Source organism: Stegodyphus dumicola, chromosome 7 (genome assembly GCF_044657685.1).
Source record: "Stegodyphus dumicola isolate Sdum_Otavi_A_Nest chromosome 7, ASM4465768v1".
In the NCBI taxonomy this organism is placed as follows: Eukaryota; Metazoa; Arthropoda; class Arachnida; order Araneae; family Eresidae; genus Stegodyphus; species Stegodyphus dumicola.
Genome location: NC_140774.1, coordinates 149,948,373 through 149,966,992, shown reverse-complemented (window position 1 = coordinate 149,966,992; position 18,620 = coordinate 149,948,373).

Below are 18,620 nucleotides of genomic sequence, written 5' to 3'. Positions count from 1 at the left end.
CCGTGCGCGATCTTTCACTATGGGGAAGGCCTTTACTAACGATTTTTTTAAATTTTCAAATATATATGTCTGGCTTCCAAATTCCCCTAATAAAAATTTGCCTATGTTTTTCCACCATAGCGCGGCCTGTTATCGTAGTGCTGATGTGGCGATGGCAACTTTTTGTCTTTCGGGAACAGGGTAGAGCTGAAAGTGGTTTTCTAGACCTTCTAGAAATACCGCCACGGAATTTTTTCCGTCGAAATGGACGTTTGGCTTGATTGACGCTCTCAAAGTCTGGACCAGGTATCCAAATCCTTCTAACTGGCTTGTCATTTCTTGGTGTTGTCCAGCGGCTTCCATCCAGTTTTCGGCCATTTCAGTTCGATAAGTGTTCGGGCGCCAATGTAACGTTGCGCGCCTCCAACTTGCACGCAACCAAGGGGTGACTGTGAAAACAGGATAAAACACAGAGTCTTGTAAAGAGTTTAAGTCCCTTTTTATTCAACGTAATAAATTACAATTGCGTGCTTTTGACGCTTACAGACGGCGCCAACTCGGCGGTCAAATAAAAATAATAACCTGAAAAGAACTTAAAGACAAGACTCTAACTACGAGGCTCTCTAAAATAACTAACTCACCGTGTTTTACAACACCGCTGCTAATTCAGCAGACTTGAAGCTCACTTGAACGATTAACACTACTTCCCGCCAAGCACATAGGCCGAAACGCGGGGTTCTTCAATTTCTCGCTAACTACCTCCGCGCTCGTGAAGTAAGAATATCACACACCGAACTCGTTTCCTCTCTATTTAAATCATAATACTTCCGCTGATAATTTGAATCCTTGCGCGTTCTACTAAAATTTACATATTCTGGCATTGGCAGTTCCAGAGGAAAGTAAGGCTTGACAGGAAAGATAGTTTAAACTTAAAATAAATGTTAGTTAAAATAAATATAAACCCTACAACCTCATTTTCATGTTCTGACAAGATGAATATTGATGTTCTGAAAGTCTGGCACAAAACATATTCGTACTACTGGCTACAATAATCTCTATATATTAGTTAAGAAAATTATCTTAACTACACAATTGTTGCTTGACAATAAAGGTAATGCTTTCAACGAAACATAAAAATTATTATTATTATGTTACATTTTATATTGGGTTGAAAATGGTGCGTTATTTCTGACAAGCGATTCCCACTTTAGAGCCTGTAAAATTCGGAAATTTAACTAAAATCAGCCTATATATCACAATATACTAGTAGCTAATGCTAACAAGCAGGATATCGGTTACTTTACACTTTAATGAGGTTAAATCGCTATTCTCTTAAATAACTACTTAAAGTCTGGAATTGTAATTTATCACGCACTTTAATTGATTTGATCAGTTATTTCATGTTAGAATACCTAGTTATTTATAATACCTAGAATACTAGTCAAGTTAGAATACATAGTTATTTCATGAAATAACTAGGTATTCTTTAAAATAACGAATTTCGTGCTTTAACGTAAGAAGCACAATTTAATTGCATTTTCCTAATTTTAATTTATCTTGTGTAAGGAAAAGTATTTTCTTTTCTACTATGAGATCAGAATTGCAATAACTGTTCGCTAGATGGCACAGCTTTCAGATATCGATGCGGCAATACTGTATAAGTTCCTAAACTTTGATCACCTGGTATATGTCTGAATTTAGAACGAAGAACTCAAATTTCCTAAGCTGTATACTTAGTTTTTAATTTTAAATGAAAGAAATCAACATAATTCATTAAATTAAAATACATGCCAATAGACAGTTTTACCATTATCTCTGAATAACAAACCACGGATTTTATCTGCTTGAAAAAAAGAATGTAAAAAGCGCGGGAGAACCCTAGAACATATAGCATAGCATTCTTTTAAAAAACGTACACTATGCAATTGTTTTTTATCAACACATGGTTATTTAAAAAATCTTTTAAAGTGAAGCACTTATTTTGATTCCTTAATAAGAAAAGGTAAACAAAATAATTTTTGTTTACAAAAATCTCACATCAGTTTCGCGTGTTTTTATCTATTGAAACTATGTTAGCTGATTCCAGTTTATTTTGCGCTACTAATTAAGTTTGATGATAAAACTTTTTTAACAGTAGTATATGTATTGTTTGAAAAACATGTCTACTCTTATTGTAATGGGCTATGAAAAAGCTGGTATGATAAAGGTAAAATATTTATTGAGTCATTCCATTTGTAAAATAATTTAAATTCAACAACAGAACTACAGTTATCCAACTTTCAGGTATATGAAACTACAGTTAACCAAATTCCTTGATTTTTTACTTTGGCTGAGTAAATTAAGCTTGTTGTTAACTTATGTGCTGTTTAGTTTCTTAATTACATGTGATTGTTTAGTTAATTTAAATGCCATTTTTAATTAAAAGCCTAAATGTGTTACATATTGTAAATGCTAAAATCAGATGCATTATAATATGCTGTTACTTTTATTCATCTACATCCACAGAAGATTGTACACATGTAATTATGTATTTTGCTATGGTGATGAAAAATATTTATTTTTTAGTTCAGTTAAAATAGCACATACTTTTAGGATCTAGTTAAAATAATATTAATTTTATAAGTTTATTTTAGCTGAAGTACGAATAGAAATAAGCTGCGTGATTTAAGTAAATAATAAAAAAAACCCTCTGATTTTTTAACTTCGCCGAAAATACTTAATCCTGAAATTGTTTTGAAACTAAATGATGTGACATCGAGCTGTTATTGGAGTCTAATAAATTAAAATGGCATATCCATTACAGTTGTGGTGTCAGCTCTGCTCACTGTCTACTAATTAGCTCCTGGTATTTATATTTATAGAGCCTTCCGCAATTAACTCGGAATGTTTTCCCATACTTGACAACAACGAAGACGTTTTATGGGAATATACTGAATGTCAAATTGCAGATTTAGTAAGTTAATTGAAAAAGAAATTCTGACTACACAACTCGGGGAGGCTAGTTCACTCTTGCGGCAGACGTCCCGGAAATCAGCTGGCTAGGGTTCATATTATGGTGACTGTGGGGATTTATTTAGTTTGATTAACAGTTAATTTTTAGTTAAAACAACTTTCCTTTCAGTCTCGTATTCATCCACGCTTACCTGGCAGAATGCTAATAAACTAGCATGCGTATATTCAAATAAGGTAGAAAGAATTGCTATCTAAGGGAAGTTCTTGGAAGGTGTTTTTAAAAAGTGTTGTGCCTGCTTGAAGGCCTTGTTGCTATTTAGAAATTATTAGCTTTTAGAAATTTTAGATTTGTTGCTATTTAGAAATTATTACCTTGTTGCTATTTAGAAATTATTAGAAGGTTTTGATTCTATGACGACGAATGCTTCTACCCATTAGGCTTGTTCCGCCGATTTCTACGAGTCAGAGCCTTCCTGTGCGTTAAACTATTATTTGAGCCGATGGGCTAAATTGAAGATATTTTATTTTAAGCTCTACGTTATCCTGATTGAGATAAGCCAGAAGTGTTGGCTTTGTGTAAGCCCAAGTCAGTCCATCTGTGAAACTCTATTTGATTGATTAAAATGTTCTTTACACCTTTCTCTCTTTCTGTTGTACTAAAGACCTGGGGATAATTCCTCGTATAGCCTTTTATAGTTCGTTAGTTTATGCTACGAAAGGGAGCGAGACTTAGAGTGTAGTGGTAAGGCGTATTATATCAACTATATTATGCCTTGCAAACATAATGAAGTGTATTGTGGCTACTGTATGGCGACATACGAGCGTAATGGTAAAACATATTGTGATAAGTATATGGCAAAATACAAGAGCGAAGGATTAGATCTGCTGACAGTGACAGACGTAATCATAAACAGAATTTTTCTGAAATTTCAGGCAGTGTACAACGATTGCTGTTCCTTTACATTTTGACTCTCGTTGTGTCTTACAAAAATTGATTGAAATTTAAATAATTATGAAGAAAAAAATTTGAAAAAGATTGACAAAATTAAAAATAATAACAAGTTAATTAAACGTAAACATTACTTAAAATTTCATTATAACGCTTTTGGAAGGTTTTCATATTTTATATGCATTGCATTATTAAGTTTTAGGACTACGTACAAAATCGAAATTTGAAGAAAACATCATTACTTTTCAGATTTTAAAATACTATCTTCATATATTGCTATTCTTTTGCTTACGTTTCGAATCCATGAAAGCAGATGTTCCCTGAATCAAATCAAATGATTCACTGCATAGAAAATTTCACTTTAAAGATGATATTTTAAGGAAAAGAAGTTGAGATGTCATAAGCAATAAATGTTGTCAATTGTCGTTTGGCAAGTTTTCTGGAATTTGTTAAAAAAATTAATCCTCAAACACTGCAGACGCATTAGATTTTATAACATTCTCGATTTTACTCACATAAAGCTCTAAATAACTTCAAGAAGGGAGAAGAAATATTAAAAGAAATAATAGTATTTGTGATTATTTTTACCCTGAAGTTATATACGTCGTTCCTTTAGAATTTATTTTCATTGTCTAACGGATATAAAATTTGAGTGAAAAAAAAAAAAAGAAAGCAAAAAAATGAGAGTGGAAAATAAATAAATGTGAGAAAAAAGAATGCGTAAAGTGGGGAAGAAGCTAGATAAATAACAGCAGGAATTCGATATCAAGTAGGAGATAAGTAGGAGACAGGATTGAAGGAAAAAAAGTGTGAGGAAAGGAAAGGAAGTGGAGGGGGAGGGAGTTGAAAATATGCGGAATGCCAAAGCAAAAACTGATGAACCAAAAAAAAAAAAAAAAAAAAAAAAAAAAAGATTAGAAGAATGGGAAAATAAGCGGAAGGGCTTGGGTGAAGAATTGTGAATAATGTTCGAAAAAGAAATAGAAGAGAGGGGGAAAATAAAAATAGGGATGCATGCTTGCATCGTACAGTAACTTAAATAATAATTCTTTTCTCAAAAATTGCAATCTGAAGGCTATTACATAAATTATCACATAATTGTTACTATTACCTAAATTATTACGTTAGTTACTTACCGAAGTAATATCCCACTTCTTTTCGTTATATAAAAGTAATTTAAAATTTATTATTTATCTTAACAACGACAATAATCATAGAAAGAAAAAAAACTGAAAAGAAAAACTGAAAGGATTAAGATTTTAACTTCACACCAGAGTGTTAACGTTTTTATATTCTCGCTGAGTTCGCAGTTTATTGACGTGCTCTTGGACTCAATCCTGCTGGCACAACTTTTTTTTTTATCTTTTTAACTTTATTAGTAAATATCAATTTCTTCGCACCTATACCCTATAAAATCGTAAAATATATAAAAGCAGCATATGTTTAGAATTTTCTGTAGAGTCTTAAATGTTGACGTAAATTTTCCTACTCCTTTTTCAGTCTTAGTTCATCATATCAATGTTCACTTCTTTTAACAAGGTTACATAAATAACTTTTTTTTTTGTTTTTTTAACTTTATTAGCAAACATCATTATCTTCGCTCTTCGCCACGTAAAATTCAACAGTAAAATCACAAAATTTTTGCAAACAGCCTATTTTTAAAATTCCGATACAGCATTCAGTGTTACCATGTAATTTTTCTCTAACTTAACTTTTGTGGCGAGTCACTTTTGTAATCAGTTTTACTTTTCACATAACTAGCCGCTGGCGCATTCAGCTACCTAAAATAATTTCTGCAAAAAAAGAAAAATTATATAATGTTATATAAGTTATATATATATGAAAAATATTGTTACGAAATGTACAGGTTCGGTAAGATAGCTTCCCAACAAAGCAGTTTTAGGGTTGCCATAAAATGGTAGGAAGTCAGGGTTGCCATATTTGGCGAGAAATCGCCCGTTTGACGAAAAAATTGGCGATATGCCATGGACGGATGGAGAACTTTCTGGAACGGTTAGCTCAGAATGTTCCCGAACACAAGCCGAAGGCTGTATAAACCCTGCTGGTCCGCAGTCAGAGAGTGCCTCGTAAAGTGAGAGATAATTGGTGTCTCGTCTATCGAGTCAGTCCGTGCGGAGTCGATCGAGTTGACCGCCGGGCAGCGAGTGCCGAGTGGGTCATCGAGTGCATCGAAAGAGTCTCTTCGTATATCGCGGTTAGTGCATCGTCGAGAGAGCGTGTTGAGCACCGGGAACGACTGAACCGAAGAGTCGGGAGCTGTGCTCTGTGTGTCGCCGAGTGCATCGCGAGTTGTAGCGTGGTAAGCCTCGAAAGTACGTGGAGTTCCGAGAACGACCGAGCAGAGTCGAGAGCTGTACTCTGGTGCTTTGCAGTGAAGCTGTCTCTACCGTGATAGCTTGATAACCTGAAAGCTGTGTCGCTAATCGTGTCAGCGTGTTTATAACAGTTCGACAACTGTAAACGAGATTTTGGAACTGTCCTGATTAATATTGGCTAAATAAAGTGTGTTTCGATACTTCATCAAGTGTCGTCCTTATTCACTCCAAATCCACACGAACCCCGTACGAACGTGAAGGAAGAAAATAACGTTAGTTAATCAGCAACAGATAGATTAAATTTAAAAGAAAAATTAATTATCTCATGCTTCTTCAAATGTCAAAAACCTTCTGCGTTGAAGGCAAAAATATTTTATACTCGGCAGGGGCAACAAATTTCTTTAAAATAACTGAGTTTTTTATGAAATTTGAAAGAAAAATAGTTTTCTAAAATTATGCTGTTTGCCGATTGGCAACACGTTTGAGATACAGACAAAATAATGGAAATCGAGACTAATAGCACTATAATAGCACAGTAATAGCCCTGTAATCTACTGTCTAACATCTTGATAAAGTAGTCTCCTTTACTTATCTTAATAGAATCTTTATTTAAATCTTTAATCTTTATTTAAAAGTAATTTAAAATTTATTGTACATCTTAACAACAACAACTATAGTTAAAAAAACTCGTAGTCTAAAATCTTCAGATTACAGTCTAACGCCTTGACTGCAACTAAAGTTTCATGTTTACCGTTAGTGTCTCAAGTTAATATATTTAAAAATTAAAATAATATGAGCAACATAAGATTAAAAACTGCTACGTGATCTTGGTATACTGATTTCTGTTTAACATTTGAAATAATTTTAAGCTAAATATTTAAGCTTACGATTTGCCTACTAAAGAACAAATACCCAAGAAATCAAGGTAGAAAACATGGTTTCCCCACAATGGTTGGGCACTTGCTTGTTAAAAACATGGAAATGACCAAACTCATTTGCCATTTAGGCGTTTTATCATTCAAGCGTTATTCAGGCTGCACTATGGAGACCGATATACAGGGGTTGGACAAAAATATGGAAACACCTTTAAAAAAACATGTTTCTTTGCTTAATATGGTCTAGGAAACCCATTGGCATCCAAAACAGCTTGCAGTCTTCTCGGAATGGATAAATGCAGTTCCTGTATGTTTGCCAATGGAATATTATACCATTCTTCCTGCAAAACGGTGGCAAGTTCAGATAATGATGTTGGCGGTGGATAACGAGAACGCACTTTCCGCTCCAATGTAGACCACAAAGGTTCGATAATATTCAGGTCTGGTGACTGTGGTGGCCAGGGAAGATGGGACAACTCCTCCTCGTGCTCAGAAAACCAGTCCTAGACAATGTGAGCTGTGTGAACAGGGGCTTTGTCATCTTGGAAGACACCATCACCATCGGGGAACAAAGTTTGTACCATGGGATGAACTTGATCGGCCAAAATGTTCACATAAGTCTTGGCAGTCATGTGCCCTGACACAGTTATCATGGGGCTAGCAGAGAACCACGATATGGCTGCCCAAACCATAACAGAACCCCCGCCATGTTCACTCTTGGCAACAAGCGGTCTGTATTATAAGCTTGAGATGGCGTTCTCCAGACGTAAACTCGGCCAGAAGTGGGAAACAATGTGAAAGAAGACTCGTCAGACCATATAACTCGCTTCCACTGTTCTATAGTCCAGGCTTTATAACTTAAACACCACCTTTTCCTTTACGGGCATTAGCATCACTGATGAGTGGCTTCTCAATTGCAGCACGGCCAGCAATTCCCTGTTTATGAAGCTCCCTTCTAATTGTTTTGGTATTCACAGGGTTCGGTAACACAACATTCATTTCAGCAGTAACTTTTGCAGCTGTGGTCTTCTTATTTTTCGTCACAATTGCCCTTAATGATCGTCTGTCACGATCACTCAGGACACACTTTCGTCAGCGCTGTGATTTAGCATATGATGTTTTTCCGCTTTTCAAATATGCAGAATAAATCTTCGATGCAGTACCTCTTGAAACACTAAACACCTCGGCTACCTTGCTTATGGAAGCACCCACCATACGTGCTCCAACAATTTGCCCATGTTCGAAGTCTGTTAACTCTGACATAATGCAATGACAACCTCACATAACAGTACTCCGACAACAACTGAACTGTTTAGCACATTTACGAAGTTGTATAGGTGGCGTGAGTATTCAAAAATGCCAGCGCCACCTACATATTTCATTAAAATCAATCTTTCTTTTCAAACATGCATTTCAGAAGGTGTTTCCATATTTTTGTCCATCCACTGTAACACCAGTAAAGAAGGAGGACTAATATGGAGACTTTCATGGCTTTTGAAGTATCCGAACCCGACCAAAGATATGGCAGCCAACCCCGTCAGCCATCATATCTAACAATGCGACCATATACAAAGAGTAAAACTATGCATTTAAACTAAGTTCTTGAAAACAATAATGCCAGAACGTAAAAAAAGAAATGCTTGCTAGATATAATTTTAAAGTAAATTATCAGTACGTGGAGACTATGCTCTTAGTTAATAAAGAAAGAATTTGACGAAATAATATATTTATATCACTGAATCATTTGGGCAAGGGGATTACAACAAAATGGAAGTATTTTGTTTTGTAAAAAGTAAAATCCGAGAACAAAAATCAGTTAACATTTTGAGAACGTTTTCTTCGAATTGTTAGTAAATATATATATAAAAAAAAAAAATTAAAATACGCATTATTGTAATTAAAAAAATAGTCGCAATATTTGCATTTTGTACAAATGTACAATGAAATGTGTTTTTTATTTATTAAAATTCTAGCTAAATTAAGTTTACTTTGTTGGCTAGGTCTTTATTTGAACTATTAAGCGACTATACGCTAAGTTCAGCTGTATCAGGATGGGTGAAAAGTAGCGAACTTCTATAAGTTCAACTTAAGAAAAGTATTTACAGTTGACATTTCTGGTGCCTACAGATCTTCGCCAATACTTTTGGCAATAACTCAAAATAGAAACATAAAATTAAAACTAAACATAAGTTGAATAATCAGCCGGAAGTACAGAGAGATATTTTAATGCGTAGTTGTATCTTGACCCTGCCACCGACTTAGACTAGCAGGAAATTAATATGCTGGGCAAGAAAAAAGCAAGTTTAACTAGCACAGAAACTACGTGGTCGAAAGGCAGAACACGCTCTGTCTGAAGTAACTCAGACGCCTGGTCTGAAGTAACTTAAATAATAGATTAACTTTGCATAACGCGCGAAACTGAAATCTTATTCTGGCAAGAAAGTTTTTGTTGAAAATATAAGCCATAGGAAAGAATGCTTCGAAAATAAAGTTAACTGTTAATTAAATTAAATAACTGTTAATTAAATTAAATAAAACCCCTCAAATAATTTCAAAATATTTCAGAGGTAATTACCAGGAAGAAAAATTTGCGAACTTACATTTTTAGAAGGTTCCTTTCGAAGTATTAATAAATATTTATATAAATTCACAAAGATGCGCATTATTATAATTAAAAAAACTATTTGCAATACAGTGAAACTTTGGTTCAAGAACGCTCTTAAAATATTCCATCGTTCGAAATATTCGTAACTGAAAACAATTTTCCCCGTAGAATTTAATATAAGAGGAATTAATTCGTTCCGGAATCCCAAATGACTGCTTAGAAAAGAATACTTTGTATGTAAATTCATTATGTAAAACAAACGGAATTCATTAAATCTAACAGATGTATAATATTTAGCACAATACCAAATATATAAAAGCAGGAAATTTTGAATTAAAGTTTTACGGTATGTGTCTGTGAAAGAAAACTGAAGAAATAAGTGGAGAACAGTGAAGAAGCCAACGTTATAAAATATTATAGTTTGAAAAGGAAAACCCTACTCCGTAAAAATATCCTGTTAGCTGCTGTTTTCCCTAAGAGATTTCCCCTTTCTAGTTCTCTTAACACTGCTTGCCTCTATTTTAGAATCCCTGAGCCTTCGTCCCATTAAAATTTTGTCTACTGTGATCCGCTTTTGTCTACCTTTTAATGTTCTTAAAGCAAGATATGGCATTGCCGTTGCAAGTATTTATGCTACTGCTTTATAATGGTAATTATGTTCTATGAACTTTTCAACCTTACATCATTTTGCACAAATTTCGCGGATCAAATAACCATTTGATACAGGAAATTTGAAATTAAGACAGAAGGGAAGATGTTGCTAGTTAGAAACACCTTCCCTTTCTTCTTCTTCTTCTGAAGACATTTCTTCTATTGCATTAACTGCATTTTGTAGTATGATTAGTTGCCGGCTTACTTGTTTGTATCTCGAGATATCGCTCATCATCCAAGACATTTTCCGTTTGGAAAATTTATTCGTGATCCGATTTGTTCAGGATCCAAGGTGTTCGAGAACCAAGGTTCCGCTGCATTTGCATTTTGAATAAATTTATAGTGTAATGATTTGAAATCATTTCATAGGCAAGACATTCATCACTTCCGTTCTACATATAGTAAAGAATAGAATAAAATAGTTGAGGAGTAGTCACATCATTCCCTTTATTTTATATTCTTAAATAATTTAGACTAGACGTAAAATATATATAAATCTGCGATTCTTGGTGTTAGCTTGTAATGTGTTCCAAGCTCCAAAACATTTTCAATATTTCCCCATAGTTTCTATCGTTTTATTACATCAAAGATAATTACATAAGGCTTTACAAAAAGGATTTTTTGGATAAGTAGAATATTTTTAGCTTAAAAAGGTGAATTATTAAACTTCTAACAGAACTGGCCATTAAATTTGTAGCGTCTTGCTATGTTCATTTCAGATATGGGATTGTTAATACATTTTGCGAAAGAAGTAAAGATTTCTAATTGCAGACGATAATAACACTTTTTGAACAGATTAATTTTATTACAAGAAATAAGCTGATGATATTTCTTTTACAACAAGGAGAGCTTAAAATGGAGGAAAAAATATTAAAGTACTTCAGCAATTAGAATAAGATCTATCCAAATAAATTTTAAAAATGCAAATTTCCAAAAACAAATATGAGCTGCTACTGCATTTCTTTCTCTCCAGGTAGTCTACTATCGTGTTATTACTTTTGGTCATGAGAAGATTTAAAAAGAATCTAAAAAATCATCTATACGACATTATATAGTTTTTTTTTTTTTTTGGTATCTGTGTTCTTGACACAGAGTTACACAATTTTTTTCTGTTTTGTTTTCTGTATTTCTCATACATGTCACACAGAGATCTGCTTGAATCTAGTAAGACCTCCTCATAAATAAATGATAGAATAATGAATAATTTAATTTTAAAAATAATTTTAATTAATTAAATTTAAAATTTTATTTTTAAAAATATTTATAGAATAATGATGGAATAATAATGAACTAAATGATCTATTTAATGAAAAATTACTCAATTAAAGATATTTTAAAATAAATACGAAAACCTTATAATTTAGAAACTGGTGTTCTGCTGAATAAAAAGCAGCTAAATGTGCTTCTAAAGAATGAACTAAAACTATGACTTTTATTGTATTGTTGTGACTATTCTTACTTATATGACCTAATCAGAATAACGCCACGAATATAGGGTATAGTACAGTTTGCCCAGTTCCACCCCAGTTTTCAGGGAGAAAACCCTGGGAAAGGATTATTTATCGGCTAGCTATATATTTAGAGTGCCTCCAAAAGACGCTATACACTTACAACATATATGCCTTCTCCGCGATTCGAACTCGAACGCTTCAGTGCGGTAGTTAGAGTCACTAACCACTAATGGACTGTTTGAAATGCAACTAGTTATTTCAGCCATTCGGCAGTTTTGAAGAGAAGTTGCGATATCGATTTTAAACATACAGATGGTTCTAGAAGAACTTATCTGTAATTGGAAAATTATTTTTTACAAATTGTAATGGTCTTTTGTTAAATAGAATAAGAAAGAAGAAAATGTGTAATTGTCTGGATGCTCGCATTTATCGAAGGTCTATGAAAAGATGCTTCGTCGCGATGAGATCTGAGCGAATCTTCACTGTAATAATACTTGTATTAATTAATTTCGGAAAGCGCGGTAAAGGGCTTTTTTCCTTCAGAATTTGTGAATTTAGCAAAATCTTTTAAGTATAAAAATAAATGATTCTCTTAATTTTGGATAATTCATTCGGAAAACCTTCCTTGACTGATGATAGGAAAATATGGTTTTATTACTATTGACTGTAGAGTTCTCTTAATGGACTTTTAAAATTATTTACTTTAGATATTTCTCCCACTGCCTATTCCTCCATTAGTGTTTTCAATATATTATTTAGAAGTTTATGATTTATTCTAAAAACGTAAAATATATGTAGAGATAGGAAAGCATATTGAATAAGTACTTCTATTGAAATTAATAAATTTAATTTATTTCTTTGAAATATAGAATATACTAATATTAAAGATAGTATTAAGGGCATGTATTACATTTTTTTGTATTTTGTTCTCAGTTTGTCGTTCAGGATTAAAGTTCCCTTAGGGTTAAAAATGGAACAGCTCATGTTTGAAACGCTTTTGGAAAGTTTATTCTCACTTGATGACATTTATTTTTAGCAGATTTGAAATTTTAACATATTTTGCTTAATTTTTACAGTTACTTCAATTAAAATAATTGTTCTTTTGGCCCAGGTTGCTAGATTTGTATGATTTGATGATTAATCTTTCGAATCACAAATGTGTAACTTGAAATAAGCATATTTGCGATTTCGCGTTTATGTTTCAGCAAAGCAAACTGTGCCAGAATTCAGTATCAGGTTTCTCTTTGTACCACCACATATGAGAACTCGCTCATATTAATGACACGAGTTTGAAAATGAACTCCACAGGGACTCTTGGTAACAAATGATACCTGCCGGTTCTTTGATTTAATAAAGCAGGCGGTTTTAACATTCGCTGGGACAATTTCATGCCGGCAAAAGGGAAGATTAATAACTGATAGTAATTAGTTCTCGGCAAGGATTCATTCGATATTAATGCCAGTCTTTGGATTGCTTTCCAGGCGGCGATGGATCTGTTTGAAATTCTGGCAGAATTAACTATTCAGAGAGAGGGAAAGGATTCAGATATTTTAACAGATTCCAAACTCTTTCATGTTTCGGAAACCAGGCAATTCCATTAGGTCTATTATGCGACTCCTTCATGGAATGGATTAGATTGCCTGCACGGATACGATTTGGAAGATACTTGTGAAGACTTTGTTTCTCGGGTTTTAAGAAGACGTGTATACCTTCGTTTCTTTCAATGTGTAGATTCTGATTTTGATTATTCGAAATGAATCAACTTAAGTTACACTGCTTGCAGTTGAAATGAAAATTATAGCCAGTAAGAATTTATTTCATAGATACGAAGTCAGTCTTCCTCGAATAGACATTTCACTTTTATTAAGGCTGGGAGGTAATTTATGCAAGAGATTCCGTATCTCCAATTAACTGCAATTCCTTGATTCAGTAACACAGGGTAGCATAATTAGGTAATTTAAATAAGATTTTCATTAGAATATTTTAAATTCGATTGATTTCATGCACTTAGTTTTGAAATCATTTTCCATTTATTTCTTCGTGTACAGCATGCAATTAAAATTGTGGACACTTTAGTTTCCCAAAAGTTTTCTGTTATCGAAATTTTACTGTAATGCTTAACATTTTCGATTTCTTGTAAAACTGCAAGAAAAATGGTTAGCTATTTTCTGTTCTTGAAACTGGCGTTGCATTTTAAATGAACTTGTGGAAATAAGGGGAATCCGACAGCACTATATCGTAGAAAATTTACTCTTGCTTGGAATCGAAACCAGAAATTTTGAATTAAAAGTGGATGCACTAGCCACTACTCCATGGCAGAGCACAAGAGGAATGAAATTATTAGCCCAAAAGGGGCAATTTGCCCAGAAGGGCTATTAATTTTGTTTTGGCATTTTGCCTTAATTCACTATAAAAGGCGAATCATTTTTTAAATTGTTGCCACTAATTCTTAGAGCACTGTATTATATTTAAAGAAATTAAATAATGAAAAATCCGCATAAATGCATATTTCTAGGAGTGTGATAAAACAATACCTATAGCCATCAAATTTTGAATAATGTGCATCTCTAACCCAAATATGGGCATCTGGAATCCCAAATTTGGAATTTGTTTTATTATCTATTTCATATTTTGGAAAGCATTTATGAATTTTTGATTAAGAAACTCAGCACGCAATGGCAATACTGTACAATACATACATATATATATATATATCCAGTATATATAGCCTGTGTATCGGAAATTCTAAAGATTGCTCATTTTTAAAATTATTTTGTGATATTGCTGTTGAATTGAATTTTGTGGTTTAAGTTCAAAGAACACGATATTAAATAAATAAAGGTAACACACAAAACGTTAATAAAGGTTCCTTTGGCGTAATATAAAATCTGGTCATCATATAAGTACGGCTGCAAGAGTTATAACAGACAGTTTTTAATCAATTCAGATTGATTTCAGAAAGACGGGGGATTCAAAGAGAGTTAACTGAACTGCATTTTACAGCTTACTCAATCAGTAGTGTTGGTAACTCATATTATTCCTCGCTTGCTAAGGAGGAATGGCCTTATATGTATATTATTTTTGAAGCTATTTAAAGCTTTTATTTTTGCTATGTAGTATTTTTTGCAATATATTGTCAGTTTTTTCTTGCTCATCTGGCTTAATTATTCAGAAACCTCCACAAACCCATAGAACGCAACAATATACATAGTAATTTACTGGAAATTCCTTTGTTTAAAAATTATTCTTTAAAATGATATTTTAATAGTTTTCCGCCTTGCTGGTAACCACTACAACAGTCTTTCTTCAAGAACCAGAAGTAATCCACCAACATGGCAAAATTCCAATATCCCCGAATCCTTTCTACCATCCCTTTTAGGGCTGAATGGAAATTTTTGCTTTGTTCTTAAGAAATATCACCAGAAATTTCAGAAAATATATCGAGCGGAAAGTATGGAGCTTAAATTCTGACGCTCATTTTACAACCTAGGTTTTTCGAAGTGTTCTAAAATATTTCCGCTATGAATTTGCAATTAGAGTATTCATATCACAGCAAGAAATGTATTATTACATTTTAAAATCTCATCATGGCTTCTTTTTCAACAAGAATGGATGGTTGTTTCCTCAATTGCGCTCTCCGTGGAAGTTTTTGGTATTTAGATAAAATGTTGGCATTTATTCTACGTACGACATCTCAGTAAATCTCAATAAAAATTAAGATGATTGATTGTAATACATTTTTCTATAACATAAATTTTTAAAGAGTTTTCCATATTACGACATTATTATTTACAACTTAAGAAAACATCATCTTCAAGTTCAATGGCTTAGTATTTAAAGGATGTATATATTTTGTAATAATCCATTACTTTCGTCAAATGCAATGAATTAAATTTAGTAAATATGAGGAAACCTGTAATACGGATTTAAATATCTGAGAAGCAGAAAGCCTATAGCTTTATTAACTGTTTTATTTAATGTAGTTTAAATTCATGAGAACAGAATTTTTTTCATAGAGTATTGCAGTTTTATTTAATATGCATTTTCCTATTCCTATTCCTATTATTTTAATTTTACTTTTTAAGGATTATTTGTTAACTTCGCATTGATTAAGGGCGTTTCACCTTTTAAGTGTGTAATAGTAGTACATTAGATCTCTAAGCTAGGAAGCACCCTTATCTTGTTTTAATTACTATAGGGCAAAAACATTATTGCACGAATTTTCGCTGTTATTTTTTCGAATTTTTCTGAGATTTTTCAAAATTTCGAGATTTTTTCGCGAATATCTGAATTTGCAAAAATATTCCTTTTATTCTTTAAAACATTTTTGTACTAGTTTCCATAATAAATGCATAATGTTAGATTATTTTTATATTTAAGTAATCTGTACAACACTTTCCGTTAAAACTTGTTAAAAAATATGCTGCACAAAGATGCTATTCCAAACTTCCAAGCAGAGAGTTTACACTCTGAATTAACTAAAGTTTTGCTGGATTTTTTTAATAGGAGAAAAAAGTATTTTCCGCAGTTAAATAAAGAAGTTCTAGAAAGTGTTTATATGCTGAACAATCGTGTTTTTAAAAACATGCTACATAAGAAGAAAATCTACGTAATGGATAGTTTACTGATACCAAGATATAATATATATACTGAATGACGGTTCAAAGCTTTTTTTCAGTTGCCTTAGTTTCAATAAGAAAGGAGTTTTCTAGTATGTAACCTCAAGTAAAGTCTAGTAGAATATACGGGAAAAGAATAATAACCAAGGTGGTAAAGTGGGTTAGGAAGTTCTTGTGTCTCGGAAAGGAAAGAGTATCCAAATTGAATTGAAAATTCATGGCAGGTAATATAATTTTGAAAGAATATATTCGCATCGCAAAAGAATCTACTTCGTAAAGACAGTAAAAAAAAATTAAGTGATAACACGAATACCCAAGTTAGTCAAGGAAGATATATAACGGCAGGGAAGATAATATAATGGCAATGATATCTGCTTTTGTGAAGTGCTCTCCTTAGTTTTCGTAATTTTATTATTGTATACAGTATTTAATTAACTTACTTTTCTAAGCCATATATTGTACATTTGTAGTTCACTAGGAGTTACCTGCTCATAAAAAAAAAAAAAAAAAAAAAAAAAAAAAAAGGCAAAACATGGAATAAAACAAAAACTGTTTAATGGATATGATTGAGGGGTCACACCAAAACTGTTTAATGGATATGGTTGAGGGGTCATACCAAAACTGTTTAATGGATATGGTGGAGGTCGGTGAGATCACATATCAAACAATAAAGCAAAGATATCAAAAACACATGTATTACGACCATCACATAGCGAAAGACCAAATGGGTAGGAAGAATATGCGATGGAAACATCACGCAAACAACAGGTATGATACCCTCAAGCTGAAATGCATGCTTGACAACAGCGAGGGCAAGCTGCAATAGTGTCGTTGATCGCTGTGTCAGTAGCGCCTATTCCTGTAGTAATGCGCGTCAGAGCTCGTGGAGGGTGAGTTGCGGCACACTGCGACCTTCGTTTCAATATGTCTGACACATGCTGTATAGGATTCAGGTCCGGTGATATAGCACGCCACGGCAGATTTGGAATAGATTCTCTCTCTCCAGTTAGCTCCACATCACTCGAGCTCTAAGCGGGCGGGTCGTGCATTAATATCACGTTGGTTTACAATGCAGCGATAAAGACATACAAGAGGGTGTAAAATTTCGTCCCGATAACGAACAGCAGTGACGGAACCACAAGGAACCATTTAGAAGTCGGTACGGCCGTTCATTGCTATTGCAGCCCATACAAATAAGCCTCCTTCTCTGTGGTGGTCCCTTTCGACGATGCTTGGCGCCCGATTGTCGGTCCCTGGCTTTCACCTTCGGGAATCGTTCTGGATGTTAAATCGAGACTCATCCGTAAAGAGTACATGGCCCCACTACTCTGGTGTCGAACTGAGAGGTTCACGGACCCAGTTCAACCTCGCTTTGAAATGCCATGGGGACAAAAGAACACAAGACGTACAGTCTACATTTATGAAGTCGACGCGACGCAGTTTGGTGAGATATGGACAGTTCTGTAGCAGCAGAGAAGTACGAGGCCAGCTGACGTGCTCTTAATGATTTACGGCGTCTTACGTAGCAATAGGAAGCAATCATCTGTCGTTGTGTTAATCATCCGGCATCCAGACTCACGTCCTCTACAGGGGTATTGATCCCTTTAGCAACGATTCCACGGTCTGTTGATGAGACTACGATGCCCATTCAGCTCTCTCGCAACAACGTATTGTCTTACACCGGCTTACAACATTCCGACAGCTCTCCATCGCATTTCATCGTGCAAATGGTGTCTTAAGCTCATGCTCTCCGCTTTGGCTATTTTTGATTATATGGAACTATCGCTGCTTGCAAACTGATGCATAGGTCTATCATGCCCTTTTTTAAGGCGTTGTGTGACTGCGGGATTGCATTTTGTGCTAAAGCTGTTGCCTGTGTGCAATCGGTTATGCAAACCTCTGCGTCATATGTCGATATATGTTTTAATTCTTCTTTTAAAATTCGAACTTTTTCCTTTAACGTTCTTTTGCTTATTTTTTAGCATAATTGTCTGAATGTATTTTAAAATGTTTAAATTATACAGAGTAATTTTTCACATAACTTTTAGTAAATGTAATTTATATTTTACTAGTTATTTGTCTTATCGCTTGGTTTCTGGTTTAGAAGAAACTTTCTCTCCACCTTTCTCTCCCCACCAAAAATAACTTTCTTGACTGCTAAACTGATAGTGTAAATCCCGGATCGCAAAATGTTTCTGAATTT